This window comes from Lissotriton vulgaris, chromosome 5, assembly GCF_964263255.1.
Source record: "Lissotriton vulgaris chromosome 5, aLisVul1.2, whole genome shotgun sequence".
NCBI lineage: Eukaryota > Metazoa > Chordata > Amphibia > Caudata > Salamandridae > Lissotriton > Lissotriton vulgaris.
The window spans coordinates 1,898,089,127-1,898,104,123 of record NC_141693.1 but is presented as its reverse complement, the minus strand read 5'-3'; the positions used below and the strand labels follow the sequence as shown (position 1 = coordinate 1,898,104,123).

General features: G+C 48.0%; 1 pseudogene across 1 annotated transcript in view; it reads right to left on the bottom strand.

The window, feature by feature from the left end:
• Positions 1 to 1,225: 1,225 nt before the first annotated feature.
• LOC147717659 (E3 ubiquitin-protein ligase TRIM39-like) overlaps positions 1,226 to 14,997 on the bottom strand; it is a 327,519-nt pseudogene continuing 313,747 nt past the window's right edge. Inside the window, exons 6-7 of the transcript XR_015296084.1 lie at positions 8,645 to 8,671; positions 1,226 to 1,793 (exon numbers count right to left, since the gene is read on the bottom strand). The product of XR_015296084.1 is annotated as an E3 ubiquitin-protein ligase TRIM39-like (transcript). The remainder of the gene's footprint in view (positions 1,794 to 8,644; positions 8,672 to 14,997) is intronic.

Below are 14,997 nucleotides of genomic sequence, written 5' to 3'. Positions count from 1 at the left end.
TCAGAGGAGGTGGAGATCTGAAAGAGGGTGCCACAGGGCTCCTGCTTGAGCCCAACGTTATTTAACATCTATGTGGCACCCCTAGCTAACATCATGAGATCCCACGGGTTTAACCCCGTATCGTATGCAGACGATACACAACTCCTCTTTCCGTTCAAAATCATGACTCCTGAAGTGCGTAACTCCTTTGCCCAGGGGATGAAAGAAGTGGCACATTGGATGGCAGCAAACTTCCTTCAGTGTAACGTCTCTAAGACGGAGGTGATGCTCTTTGGGGAAGCCAAACGTCTGTGGACTTCTGACTGGTGGCCTCGAGATCTAAGCCCAGTCCCTGAGCCCAAAGTGGTAGTGAAAGATCTAGGAGTTAAACTGGATCAGGAGCTCACTCTTAAACATCACGCTACTCAAGTAGTAAGCTCCTGTTTCCATGTTATTGGGCTTCTCCGAAGGGTGTTCCCTCTGTTACCTGATACCACCAGGAAAACTTTAGTTCAGTCGCTCGTGCTGAGTAGACTGGATTACTGTAATGGTTTACTGCTAGCCGCCAATGAGGGGATCACTGCCAGACTTCAAGTTGTGCAGAACACGGCTGCACGCCTTGTTCTCAATGCCCCGGCTCGGACTCCTTCAAAACCCCTACTCAATAAACTCCACTGGCTCACGGTAAAACAAAGAGTGATGTTCAAAACTTGTTGCATCATCCACAAGTGCCTTTCTGGTAAAGGCCCGGATTATTTAACAAAGACATTCATCCCATACATCCCCGCAAGATCTCTGAGATCTGGAGACCGTGAATTACTATGCGTCCCCAGATTCTGGAAGACACGACAAGGAGGAAGGGCTCTATCAGTAGCAGGCCCGAAGCTTTGGAATGAACTTCCATTTGAAATCAGATCATGTAGGGAACAATTTCCCTTCAGGAAAAAACTAAAAACTTTCCTGTTTAATTATTAATTCTGGTTGAGCATCTCACAACACATGACAGGGCTATTTGCTTTCTGATGTTGCCAAAGGCGCGGAGATACTCCTCAGGGAGTCGATTCCCAGCGCGGTATAAGTTTGCAAATAAAATAAATAAATAAAATTGCTGCTGATCATTCCCGTACCTGACGCTAGTGACAGGAATCTACATTACACACAGCTTCTTTACCGGATGACAGTACATATCATTACTGGTTCTTTACATGGTGACAGTGATTGACTTGTACACAGCGCTCTCACCTGGTGCAGTCAACAGTCTCCTCCGCTCTCACTCCCCTCCGGTCACCGGCAGGATCCGCAGCGCCCCCGCATTCCTACCTCCTCCACTGCGATGTGGATTGAAGAGGGGCCGCAGGGTGGGGGGGAAGGAGGCCCCGGAGAAGGTGAAGAGCAGAGACCGGTCATCCACATTGTACACCGAGAGCCTGCGCGCCTCATAGTCCAGGAAGAGACCCACAGCCCTGGGGGGCACCCGGGGGGCAGGAGGGTGGAAAAGGAGGTGTGAGCTTTGTATACACCATCCATGAGCCCCACTGTCCAGAATCCATTCCAAGGAGATACTGGGATCTCCCTCTTCCTGCTCACTGCCTCGTCACACCCCCCCAGGGTCCAGGCCGTCTTGTCTCCCACCTCCACCTCCCAGTAATGTCTCCCTGAGCTCAGCCTCTCTCTGCCCAGGACAATGATGTATTTAGTGAATCGCTGGGGTGTGTCCGGCCGACCCTGGTCTCTGTCTCCGTCTATCACGCTCCTTCCGTCCTCAGACAGGATGAGCCTCCGATGAGCAGTGTCCGGATCCAGGGTCACCGCAGCTGCCAGGGAGAGAGAAGTAGAGATATTCAACCATACAATTAAAGCAGCAACTCACTCAAGCACATGGCACTCGCAACCAGGTACCCCAAGTGGCACAAAACCTCATCAGCCTCATAGCCATTCACAGTTCTACAACAAATTGTGTAAATAATGAGTTTGCATAAATAATAAAATGATGAATAATGAAATTCATAAATAATTAATGCATTATACATGCTGAAAAAGGGAGGGCTCCCCTATGTAAAGTAGTAGGCTCTTGTCCAACATACTTGGAAATAAGGCACACGGACACAGTGGTATATGTTACCGGAACTGGCCCAGGGCACGTGCGCCTGGCCCCTTCCTTTCGTCTCTCCTGTCGTCTCTTCCCGCTTCCTCCCTCTATTTATATCTCTCCTTCTCTCCTCTCTCAATGTACTGAAACTGAACTATTTTGTCTGATGCCCGATGGAGCTACCTGGTTTAGCTATAGAGGAGATGGGTTTTGGGACTTCCCCCTCGACTGTCACCTACCCAGCCGGTCTTTGGGCAGACTTTCCCTCGTCTTTCTGCCGTATATCCCCCCCCATCCTGTTTTTCTGCGAACCTCTTCCTTCGAAACTTGAGACCGAACTACTTTGTCTGATGCCCGATGGAGCTACCTGGTTTAGCTATAGGAGAGATAGACCGATAGACCGTGGATTCCCTCCTTGGTCGTCACCTACCCAGTCGGTCTTTAGACAGACTTCCTCTCGTCTCTACGGTTGTCTCTATCCTCACTTTCTCACCTCCCTTACCCCTCACTTCTTTTCTCTCTCCTTTCCTAATGTATTGCTGATTGTTTGATGTAATGTGTAATTGTTGATCTTTTTCTGTTATACTGTTAAACCACATTGTTGCACTTCTTTTTGTCCCTCCTGTCTTCTCCTCCCACATCCTCCCTCTATTTATGTCTCTTCTTCTCCCCTCTCTCAATTTATTGAGACTGAACTTTTTTGTCTGATGCCCGATGGAGCTACCTGGTTTAGCTATAGGGGAGATGGGCCGTGGATTCCCTCCTTGGTCATCACCTACCTAGTCGGTCTTTAGACAGACTTCTTTTCGTCTCTCCGTATTGTCTCTTCCCTTATCCTCCATTTCTCACCTCCCCTGCTCCCTCCACTACTTTTCTCTCTCCTTTCTCTCCTCTCCTAATTGTATTGCCTATCTTTTTGGGATTTATTGTGTAATTGTAGAACTTTTTCTGTTACATCGTTGATTTTGTGTTATATTGTTGATCCTCATGTAAAGTGCTCTGATACCTCTGGGTCTAGCCAGCGCTATATAAAACTCTTTAAATAATTAAATAAATAAAATTGGTAGTCTCACCTGACCTGTGACGCCTGTGATGGGTGGGTGTAGAATTTATGTACAGCACACTCATGGAACATTAGAACATGTCCAGCAGGACACTACATCACTCCCACACTTTATTTAAAAAGATATGTACAAGTTCAACCTGTGGGCCAGAACAAACAAACAAAACACGGTACCACTGAAACTATTCAGGCCATCTGCCAGGCAGTACTTGATCTCTTGACCACATGTGCAAGAGGTTTTAGTCCACCTCAGTGAAGTCATTCGGACCGGCCTGGTATCATGTTGGCGAACACTACAGACATAGTTCAATGTGGGTGCATCTAAAGCAGTGGTGGAGTCCATTGCAGAGATCTTTTTGAAGGCACTCAGGCAACAGGGACGGCAAACCTGCAAAGACGGAGGGCGACATTGATGAAGGGTAGTCTTCCTAGAAGGTCTTGTTGCTTCCCAGTGCCCGATGGTGGAACAGCTTCAGCCTTCCCTCTCATGCCAGGACTCCCCTGTCATAGGAATTTCCTTTAGTCCCTTTTTTGCTGGGCTGCCACAGAACTGGGGCAACTGTGTAGGGCCTCTCATAGTCTGCGTGAAGACTTCGCTGAGGAACTTCCAACAGGAACACGGCCAAGTTGCTCTTGCAGCCACAAAGGGTGGTTGTCTTAGGGTCTGTGTGCTCTGGCCTTCGGGACTCAGGTGTACAAGTCAGATAGTCTTTGGGTGGCCAGTTTCAGTTCACAAACTCAGTGCTTCCTGGTGCATGTCATGGAGCTGCTGCAGACGCATCTCTCTGTTAGGAATCCCCTCTCACCGGAATTCTCTTGAGGCCCTTGCCCCTGGATTGTCACAGGACTACATGGGGTGTGCAGGGCCTCTTGTAGGCCACGCAAAGGGGTCACTACGGAACTCTCAACAGGGCCACGTCCAAGTCTTGTGCAACCCCAAGGGTTGGTCCAAAGGTCGAGTATGCTCTCTTCAGCAGGTCTCAGGTTCACAGGGGATTAGAGAAGGTTTTTGGGTGGCCAGCCTCCCATGGCGCCAGGGGTGCCTTGTTAACTTCTGGTTGTTATGCAGGCATACAGCTCTCTACTGGTGGTGCGATGCTCTTTAGGTGACTTATGTGATGCAGATGGCAATGGTAAGTTGTTTTTACCACTGGACAACCCGTGCTGCAGGTGGCGACATCTTGCTTGGAGTGATGTTGCTCTTCTTCCTTTCACCTGCACACCTGTGGTTGACGGGATCTTCCATGTCATGGGTTCGTCACACACCTTTCTGTCCTCTTTTCCCATATGCTGTGGCATCGTGCCCCTCTCTTCTCCTCTTCCACTTATTCACAAAATGGCGTGAGGTCACACTTCTCCCTTTCGACCAGGCCTCTAGATGTGACGTGCACTTCACATAGATGTTCCTGGTTGCATCTTGCCTGTAGTATTTGGCTCTTGTCCTCGTGGTAGAACATGCTTCTTCTTCTCGTGGACCTCTCACAGGCCCTATCTCTTCCTCAAGGATCTTCTTAGTGCTCCACTCTTTTGATGGAGGGTCACCTTTCTTCCATCTTCCTTGCTCGAGGGCGTAGTGCTTGCACCTCTAGCATTCGCCGTTGCAGCGCTGGCTCCTGCCTCTTTCAGGAATGCTGGCAGGGTCCATCACTCCATGTGACCACGCTCAATGCCTGGTCAACGGTGGCCATTCTGTGCTGGGGTGGTTGGCTGGTACGACCGCTTCTGTTCAGCATTGCTTCTTCCTTTCGGAGAGCTCTCTCTCTCCCGGGTTTCGGCCTGTGCTGTCAGGTTTCTGGGTGCAGGCTTCGGCGCACCTCTGACTTCGCAATTTAGGTCCTTCTTAGTGGGTGCCCTCTTTTGGTGCTTGGCGTGCCCATTCTCCTTGTTTGCGGTGGTGGCCGTTCACCACTAGGGTCTGTCCATGTATGTTCTCGGCCCTCTGCTGATGCACATTGTGCATTCTCTGGGGAAAACAATCTCTGGCTGCACTTGCAGGGTTTACCACCCTCCTCTACAGCTGTGCTTCCTTTATCCTTTTTGGGGGCTGCCTTTGTAGGCTTTGCTACTTTGTGCTGGGTTACTTGGGGTTCTTGGTCGGGAGTAACAGTCCTTCCTCGTCCAAAGACCGGTTTATCTTTCTTGCTATACAGGCCTATTGCCACTGGGACAGAGAGGCAAGCACACAGCAGGTCTCTCGCTCCCATCTTAATAATGGCCAGTGCCTTGCAGTGCTCCTGTGTGTGTTTTTCATAGCAGGGCATGGATCTGCCTCTCACTTCACTTTGACTGTGAGCCACTGTGGTACTGAAAATTCTGAACCTATGTTTTAAATATCATGATTCTGTTATGAATTTGGTATCAGCGAACCGCAAATGACGAATGCGGCATGCATGAGTGTTTTCATCATGTTACACCAATGGATTCACTGTGTATTTGAAGGTTTTGTTTTGAACACTCGGGTTCCATCTTGTGAATAGCAGCCATTTTATGTATTGCCCTTACAGTAGGCCCTCACTGTGGTAGAACAAGTATTTAAGGACATAACCTTAGCATGGGTTTGTGCTGACTTCTGCTTGACCTGACGAAAGCTGACCCTGTTGCTTGAGGCTAACCTTGCCAAACCAGTTCCTGCCCTTTAGCTGATCAAGATTATAGATCAGAGCACAGGACATTGTAAAGATTTACTACACTCAAACGTGCCTATCTTACTTCCATCTGTTCCTGTTCCTGCCTCCACGAGCTATTTATGACATGGGCTGTGATCTTACTGTTTTGGGTTTATCCGGCCTTGTCAGCTAGAGAATGTGCGCATTATGTGGACATTGTTTATGGCCTGGACTTATCTTGAAAGTGGGTTTGTCATCATACAGTGCTTTGTGTGCACGTCCTGGGAGTGACCAACAATAATGTACTTCAAAGAGAAAATGTGTGCCTAGGGCATAATAAATTGTATAAAAGGTCTGTGCGGAGACCATTCAGGCAGGCTATCTCATTCAGTTGCTTTAGGTGTGACTGGGCGACTTAGCCTCACAATTAATTGTAATAAAGATGTCTTTTCATATTTCAGATTCTCTGTTGATTTCTTTGCCACTTTTGAATGGACTACTTATTGGTAAGACCCCTGAGAAGGAGTATGAGAATTTTTTGTACTTCACCACAACAGCCTTTCATGTAGAAGCATGCTGGCGGTTTGTTTGCCGACTGGTCACTTTTTAATGGCACAATATCAGGTAGTGGGCAGCTCCGGGTGCCTGATTGGAAGAATCATAGTCATTGTGAGGCCCTCTGCATACTTCGGTGAGCCCGGCGAGTGTCCGACCTCGTCGCTGCTTTTCTCTTATTGCTACGCTGCGGGTGCTTGGGCGCAGGCCCCCCACGGACAGTGCAGGAAGTGGGGGTTCTCCTTTTGGTATCTATGTTGGCGTGTAGTGCAGATAATGTTCAAATAAGAGAGCAACAGACACCCCCAGCGGGCTGCCTGTCCTTTGGACGAGGAAAGACTTACTTCCCAGCAAAAACCCCAAGTAACCCAGCACAAAGTAGCAAAGCCTACAAAGGCAGCGCCCAAAAAGGTTAAAGGAAGCACGGCAGTAGAGGAGGGTGGTAAACCCTGCAAGTGCAGCAGAAGTAGCAAACAATAAAACAGAACATCCACCAATCCCTCCTCCCACCCCCCAAAACGCTCAAAGTGCTTCCGGAACAGTGTGATGGAGCAGGTGTCATCTATGTGTTCATGTGGCAGTGGTGGAGGCCAATTCTGGCAGTCGTAGGACGCGGAGGTATTTGGGGCAAGTCAGCTCTCTGAATTCTTATGTGAGGAGGGATATGTGTAAAGGACGGTTGAGAATAGATGTTTGTGTGTAAATCGTGTGCTGCGAGTGAGGAATGAGAGCTGTTCTGAGGGCGGTGAGCTGACAGATGTGCAGAATGGGACGTGTGTCAAGAGCTATGCAGGTGGAAGGTTGTGCAGAGAGTGGAATATATTCCACGGAGATGAAGGCTGAGCAGTAAGGTGAGCTGAGAGTTCAGGGCTGCCTGCACGGGAATAGGTCGGTAGTGTGTGCAAGGCTGTGCAGAGTGGAGACTGTTCCTGAGATGCAGCGTTCAGATAGAAGGCCTGGCCTGGATTGGACAGTGCTGTTCAGGGACTGGCTCTACAGGGAATGAAGTGCTGTACTGGGGTGAAGAGTTGTGCTGGTCAGTGAATGGATGTGCAGATACTGAGTGAATGGCTGTGCAGAGAGAAGGATGGTTATTTAAGTATCCCAAAAAGTGATCCCCCCAAGTGCTCATCTACAACAGTTTCTGCTACAGTTTTAGGGTGGCTGATGTCTTAAATAGCTGAAAAGATGGATCTGTGCTATTTTACCACCATAGATAGTTGTGAGTGGTTCTCCATCACATGTAAAAGCTTGTTTCGCTTTCGACTGAAAGTGTAGCAGCATTTTTTGACATATGAAAAGTAAACAACTGAAAATAATGCATCAACACACACAAAGCAGCATAACAAAAACATGAAAATAAAACAGGGTACAACCCAATGCAACAGCCAAAGCAGAACGCAATACAACAACCGCAGTACAACACAACTTCTCTTTGCTTCTCTTTCCCAGCAGCCCTAGAATTTTCCAGCAGGGCTGCTGTTCCCAACAAAGGTGCAGATCTCAGCAGTGGCACAGGCCACAGTAGGGCTGCAGAACCCAGCAGCAGTGATTTTTATCTGTTCCCTTCTGAAGAACTCCTCTACGTTCTAATATGCTGTACTGCCAAAGCAGGAACACCCCCAGAACATGCAGAAAGAGCCCCTCTGTCCAACGCAGGCTTCTCCAATGAATAGTTTGTGAGCTACTCCTAGCTCTCCAGCAATCTATAAGTAGCTCTCCTGGGTGTAGCCCAGTCAACTAAATTAGAGCATCTAATTAACAAATGTATGCCAAAATTGACAAGCATGCAATTGAGACGAAAATGTGTGTATTTTCAGAACTCATTAGCTGATCTCTGGAGAACATGGCTGCATTTCTAAAATATATTTAAAGCTGATATTTGAGTGATAAAAAAGCAATCAGTGTTGGGAGACTTATTACTAATATAATTTACTTGGTGCCCAGGGAATTGCAGCTATGGATGTCGGGTATTACCCACGTACAGGCACTCCACATTGGTAAAATATTCTTTTATTACTGGTAGCAACTATGCCTGATGCACTGAAGTGATCACTGCTGGTAATCTTTGCATATGGTGGCCACTAATGTGATCTTGCCTGATGTGGCAACTATTACATCTCTAATGCTTGTAGCTCAGGAGGATTTTCATTGAACGCTCTCATCACAGAAGAGGTTGAAGACCCCTGGTCTAACAGCAGAGTCTCTCCAACATGCTGCACATTGTAAATATATGAATGATATCAAAAGAATGTGAGCACAGACACTTAGGTGCAGTTCATTGCAAATACATGTATAACAAGAAAAAAATGAAAGAGAAGTGAGGAATCATAAAGGACAGTCTTTAGTTACCTGCAAAACTGCGAGCCCATCTCCAATCTAGAAGAGAAACACAAGAAGGAATAAAGTATATATAAACAAGCAGAAAATACACAAATACAAATCTACAATCGGGGTCTAAAATTAAAAGTCATATTTTTATTGGAAATATTTGAAATTGAATTTACTGAAAAAGGCAATTTTTCTTATCCCTAACCCATACTCCACCCCCCAATGCTAACTGTTCAGCATCCCCTTAGTCAAATCCTATTCCCATTCGAGATCCATAAACATAACCTTGCCTGACTCTGTTCTATACCTCACCCTAAATCCATTCCTTACCATAACTGTACCCTAATTCCTTACCACATAACCATTAACCCAGCCCAACATTTTAACCTAACCTTTACCCTTATCACCTAACTCTTAACCTTACGTTGGTCCTAACTCTAACTATTAAGCATAACCCTTCCCTAACCCCATATAATTCCCCAGAATGAAACTTTGACTTAACCCTCCACAATCCATTCAAAAATCACATACAGTACAGTTTTGTATTATTATACAAACTATTTTGTTTATACATTAATCATTTTCATTTGTTAAAAATACATCCCCGCATAGGTGATATCCTTCTGAAATGTTAACGATATGTAGCCAAACAATCAGAACAAGTGACATCTATGACATTAGTCCTTGGAAAGCACCCCTCTTACACAAATGACGACAATATATCCAAAACTGCCATGCCCAGGAAAGGAATGTCTTCATTTATTGTGAGTATTGTATAGTACTGTTTGCTACTTTACCAATACTTCACAGGTGATAGTGTACACATAATTAAAGTGACAAGGAAGACTGAAGTCCAATTGGAAGGGTGGATTCTGTGTCTGATGTTGCAACTCCTGGTCTGTGATGAGTTCTGTTAGTAGACAACCAAGAAAAATGAAAATACTGCTCAAAACTTTAAATCATTTGAAAACCGGGTGCAAGAACCATAAATCAATACAACCTTAAGCGCATTAGTAGCTTTTCTTTAAATAGCACACATTTGTTTGCAATTAAATCTCAAAGGGAACATTCTTATAAATGTGATGGATCTAAATAAATTGTGAATACAAAAAATTCTGCAAAGAAAAAAAAGACAAAAAGGGGGGGGTCACTACCGCTTACATTCAAACACTTCCACCCAACCATTCATTCTCTGCAAACACCATACATACTACACACTAAAACGTGGTCTACGCGTCTCAAACCCCCTTATTCCTGGGGTTCTCATCAGGACCAAACACCACCATTTTAAACACATTGTCGTCATTCGGTGAAGTCAATCAAAGAACCGCTTGATCTATAATTCATCAAAATCACTTCCTACAGCCCATCTTCTTGCAATAGTCGACCTTTTTGGCATGTTTAAAATGGTGGTGTTTGGTCCTGAAGAGAACCCCAGGAATAAGGGGGTTTGAAACGCGTAGACCACGTTTTGGTGTTGCCGGAAATCTGTTTGATGTATTAGATTTGGTTGTTTTGTGCCCAATAAAGGAAAATATGGTATTCAATGTAAATTGTTGTGATTATTATACAGGGTGCATATATAAATTTGGAGGTCAACTATAGTATTGTTTGGGGGGGCGTGGCTTAGCCGAGCAGCGGAATGGCCGTCTGCTGAAGCAGCTCCGCTGGCCAAAGCCCATAAATCCGAAATATATCCGATCATTTGACCGCTGTGCTCCTCCCCAACCCGGGACTTGACTGCGGGCGTCCTCTGGCTCCTGGTCGTGCGGTTTGGTGGTCCCCCCCGGCCGCAAAATTACTAAACCGGCAACTGGCCCTGTGCCCGGAACTGAGGCCCGGCGGCAGCAATGAAGCCGGGGCCTCGGGTGACGCGAGATCTGACGGAGGGGCCCCAATGACGGACTGCGGCTGCGCACAACACTGGGGAGAGGCGACTGGACACTGCTGCGCCTACCTAGACATTGCGGGTGCAGCGGAGACATCCTGCGCGCCCCCCGGAGAAACAAAATCGCCGCTGTTGGCCCTGAAGCGCCGCGGAGGCAGACTGACGCGGCTACCCTGGACGGGCCTGCTCGCTGATGGTGCGGCGCCGGAGGAAGATCGGAAACATAGCCCTGAGGTAGGCTGGAGACCCGAAAGCTGGAATAGGCGCACTGGAGCCGGGGTGTCAGCATTTAAGATTTCTCATAGATCAGAACGGAGGCCCGGCTGCGACGCCAATTTATAGGGGGACTGAGGCCTGATCACGGAGACCCGAGGCATAGTCTGCATACACTGAGATCCTGTAGGACGCAGCAGGGGAGCTGCTAAAGCAGCGAAGCGGCCCATGCAGAGAGCCTATGGACAACTAAGCTTGTGGATCGGCTGAAGAGGGTCCCCCCTGCATGGAGGGGTATATTGCGCAGATATAGGAGGCGTCGACCGCACAGAAACCACGACTTTGGGCCCATGGGACAGGCAGATTCCACTTGTTTGTGCGTCGGTTGGATGAGTGTGACCTGGGTGGCGGTTGACACAATTCCTGACGGGAATAGCACATTTGGGCAGCAGGGAAGCACGCTGGCTGCTCCCCTCACGGCACTACATCATATGTAGGAAGCAAGAGTAGCAGAGTGGCATAGGGGCACGCACGGTTGGCCATCACTGCCTTCTACCCCTACATTCATCGAGGGTGTAATTTGCTGCGATCCCTGTCGGGGGAGACAGGAGACCTGCCTGACCAGACAAGTTGACATTGCGACGCCTGGATCAGAGGCGCCATGGGGAAGCCAGACACGCTCCAACCCCGCATAAAAAGAAAAAGGGGGCCAAGTCCACAGAGGCTGAAGAGGGAGATCACCAGCAAGCTGAGGGGGACGCAGCAAGAAAATTGCCTGCAGACGATGTTAAGACAATGTTCCAAGAGCTGAAAGCCGGGTTGAAAGGGATAGACTCCAAAATAGACGCATTGGCTGACAGGATGGATAAAATCACCCAGCGAATGGATAAACAAGAGGGCCAGGTGAGTGTCCTTGAGACAAGAGTGACGGAGAAGCTCAGGGGCATAGATAAGGTACTGGAGCTCTTACACCAAAAGAATGAAGATCTGGAAGCGCGTTCGCACAGAAATAATATACGCATTACAGGTGTGGCGGAATCTTCAGACATCTCCAACATGGAGCTTTTTGTGGAAGGTATGATGAAGGACCTATTCGGCCCTGGACTCTCACCATTGTTCCTAAGTGAACGAGCGCATAGAACACTGGGCCCGAGGCCTAAGCCGGGTGCTCCTGCGAGGCCGATTCTGGCGAGAGTAATAAACTATAGAGACTGCGACACAATACTTCGCCTTGCTCGCGAGAAAGGAGCTATTCAATACAAAGGGAATGAGATTGCGTTGTACCCTGATTTTACAGTGCAGGTCCAGGTGGCGAGGAGAGAGTTTATTCCCGCCAAAAAGATTTTCCAACAAATCGGAACAAAATACGCTCTGATCTATCCGGCCAAGCTGAGAGTGCAAGACCCAGGGAAACCCACTTTCTTCATCGACGCGAAGGCCGCATTTAAATTTGCGAAACAGTTGGCCAAGGATCACAAATTACAAAAGTCACAGGCTGATGGCGAAATGCAGGACAGACTCAGTGATAATGACTAGATTTGATTGCCATTGTTTGCGATAGTTGTGGAGCTGGTGGCCGGCTGAGTTAGACGGAGAGTGGAAGCTGGTAAGGTCAAGATAAGATGATCACCCTGGATTGATGAGAGAGACTTGATATACAATCTAGCCAGAGACTGCAGAGTGAGATTACTTGTTGTTGATGACTGTGAGCACCACTGTGCCAGTTGCAGCTTGGCCACCCTGCCAAAAGCGCAAGGGTAGATGCCGGTAACCCATTGTACCCACTATGATGATTCCCTATGTTTAGTTTCCTATTTTGATTTGGGGGCAAGCAGGGGAGGGGGGTGGCTGGGATGCACAACCTGATTGGGGGTTTGGTGTCGGGGGGGAGGGAAGGGGGACTGTTCTGGTTGCAGGTATTGTTGTTCAGAAGAGATTTACCATATCGAAAGTTGCGATTAGACATTGTGCATGGTGAATATGAGATATGGTTTCGCTGACTAATCTCGACACAGCGTAGATGCATATTAATGGATGTTGAAATGTCTGGGAGTGCGACACCGCCCCAACAGAACTTGACTTGCAATTGTTATATTAATGGCTGCGATTACTAATTCAACTACTGTAACCACACTGAAATGTCTTACATGGAATGTGCGGGGTCTTAACGATCGCAGGAAGAGCAGACTTATACATTCATATTTAACGAGGCATGGGGTGGATATCTGTTTCTTACAGGAAACGCACCTATTTGGCTTGGCAGCGACCACACTGAGGAATAGACGGTGGGAGGTGGTAGTCGCTACTGGCTACTCCAGTTACTCCAGGGGGTGGCAATATTGCTGAGAAAGGGTCTCCACTGGCACACACACGGCACGATTACAGATAGGGAATGCAGATACATAATATTGGTGGGAGCACTTTGCAACACGACTGTAGCCCTGGTAAATACGTATGGCCCTAACACTGACAGCCCGGAATTCTTTCAACACATATGGCACGAGCTTAAAAAGTAGGGACACATCTCAATAATGTGGGGCGGAGACTTCAATGTAACCCTCTCTACCGAACTTGATAGACAAGGGGCTTCTCGTGCGCACTATCCGAAGGCAGCTGATCTCCTCCGTGAGATTATGGCGGATCCCCATCTGATAGACTCGTGGAGGGCCACGCACCCAACGAGTAAGGAAGGGACATGTATTACACATCACAGAAATGCCTGGTCGTGACTCGATTATTGGTTGCTAACTGGGGATCTTCATGCTTGGCTGGAGGACGCTACGCACCTCTCCCGTACACTGTCGGATCATGCCCCAGCGCAGATAAGGATTGGCCTCCCCCTGGCATACACTCAACCTTTCACATGGCGGTTCCCGACGGGAGCCTTGCAAGATCAGGTCTTCCGGGAAGACCTTAGAGTTTGGATCGAGGACTATTTTACACATAACGAGGGCTCAGTAGACTCTCCTGGGGTGCTGGGGCGTTACAGCCTTCAAGGCTGTAACGAGGGGAGACTGTATCGCCTTGAAAACTGGAGTACTACGCGATATCCGAAATACGTTACAGAGACTAGAGATATTGGGGAGCTTGAGAGGCAGCAGATGAGCAGGCCTTCACACGACACTGCTGCTAGTATACGGACTAAACTCACTGAGTTTCAGAGTGAGGCTGAGAGAGAGACAGCATATCTGCATAAATATGCACAAGCGAGGCGCTATGGGGAAAGCGATTGGCCTGGCAAGACACTGGCGAGCCTGCTTAGAACGCCTAGGGGAGCCTCTTACATATCTGAACTCCACACAGCGTAGGGAACAGTACTTCATACACCTCCTGATATATTGGAGGAATTTGCTCAATATTATTCAGAGCTGTATACCTAGAGGGTGGCTACGTCGCAGACGGATTTAATCGATTAATTAGATGAGATATGCCTGGCATGGTTTAATGATGGAGCTCGTCAATACATGGAGCTGCCCATCACAGTAGAAGATGCAAGACGAGTAATTAGTGCCATGCCGGGAGATAAAGCCCCAGGTGCGGACGGTCTGACAGCAGCCTTCTATAAGGAATATGTTGACATATTGGCTCCCCGGTTGCCACAGATGTACCAGGAGGCCATGGAGACTGTGACACTTCCGCCCACACTGCGAGAGGCAACCATTATTACAATCTTGAAGCCAGACAAGGACCCCACCAAGACGGACTCGTACCGTCCTCTTTCCCTCATCAATCTAGATGCGAAGATCTATGCCAAATTGATTGCGGACAGGCTACAGCCTATGCTATCGCAAATCGCGCTGTCAGACCAGTCGGGTTTCATACTGGGTCGATCGCCGGCCCATAATCTACGTACCATCTTTGAAGTACTCCACTATCTGGCACCGCATGTACAAGCCTCGGCGGCCCTACTAGATGCCACAAAGGCGTTCGACTCCTTAGAGTGGAACTTCCTATTTACACTACTCTCTCGCCTAGGCCTCAGCCCACTATTTATTAAACAAATTCAGGTCCTCTACACTGGGCCAACGGCCAGAGTTCGGGTAAATTGCCAGACTTCCAAGCCTTTTTCCATCACCAGAGGCACTAGGCGGGGATGCCCATTAACTCCCTTACTGTTTGCTATTGCCACGGAGTCTCTAGCGGCGAAGCTCTGGCAACAACATGCGAGCAAGAGTATAGGATTCACCACGCGGGGAATCCTTGTCTCACTGAATGCGGACGACATCACTATTTATTTGACTAATCCCCGTGAAAATTTCGATACATAATGAGG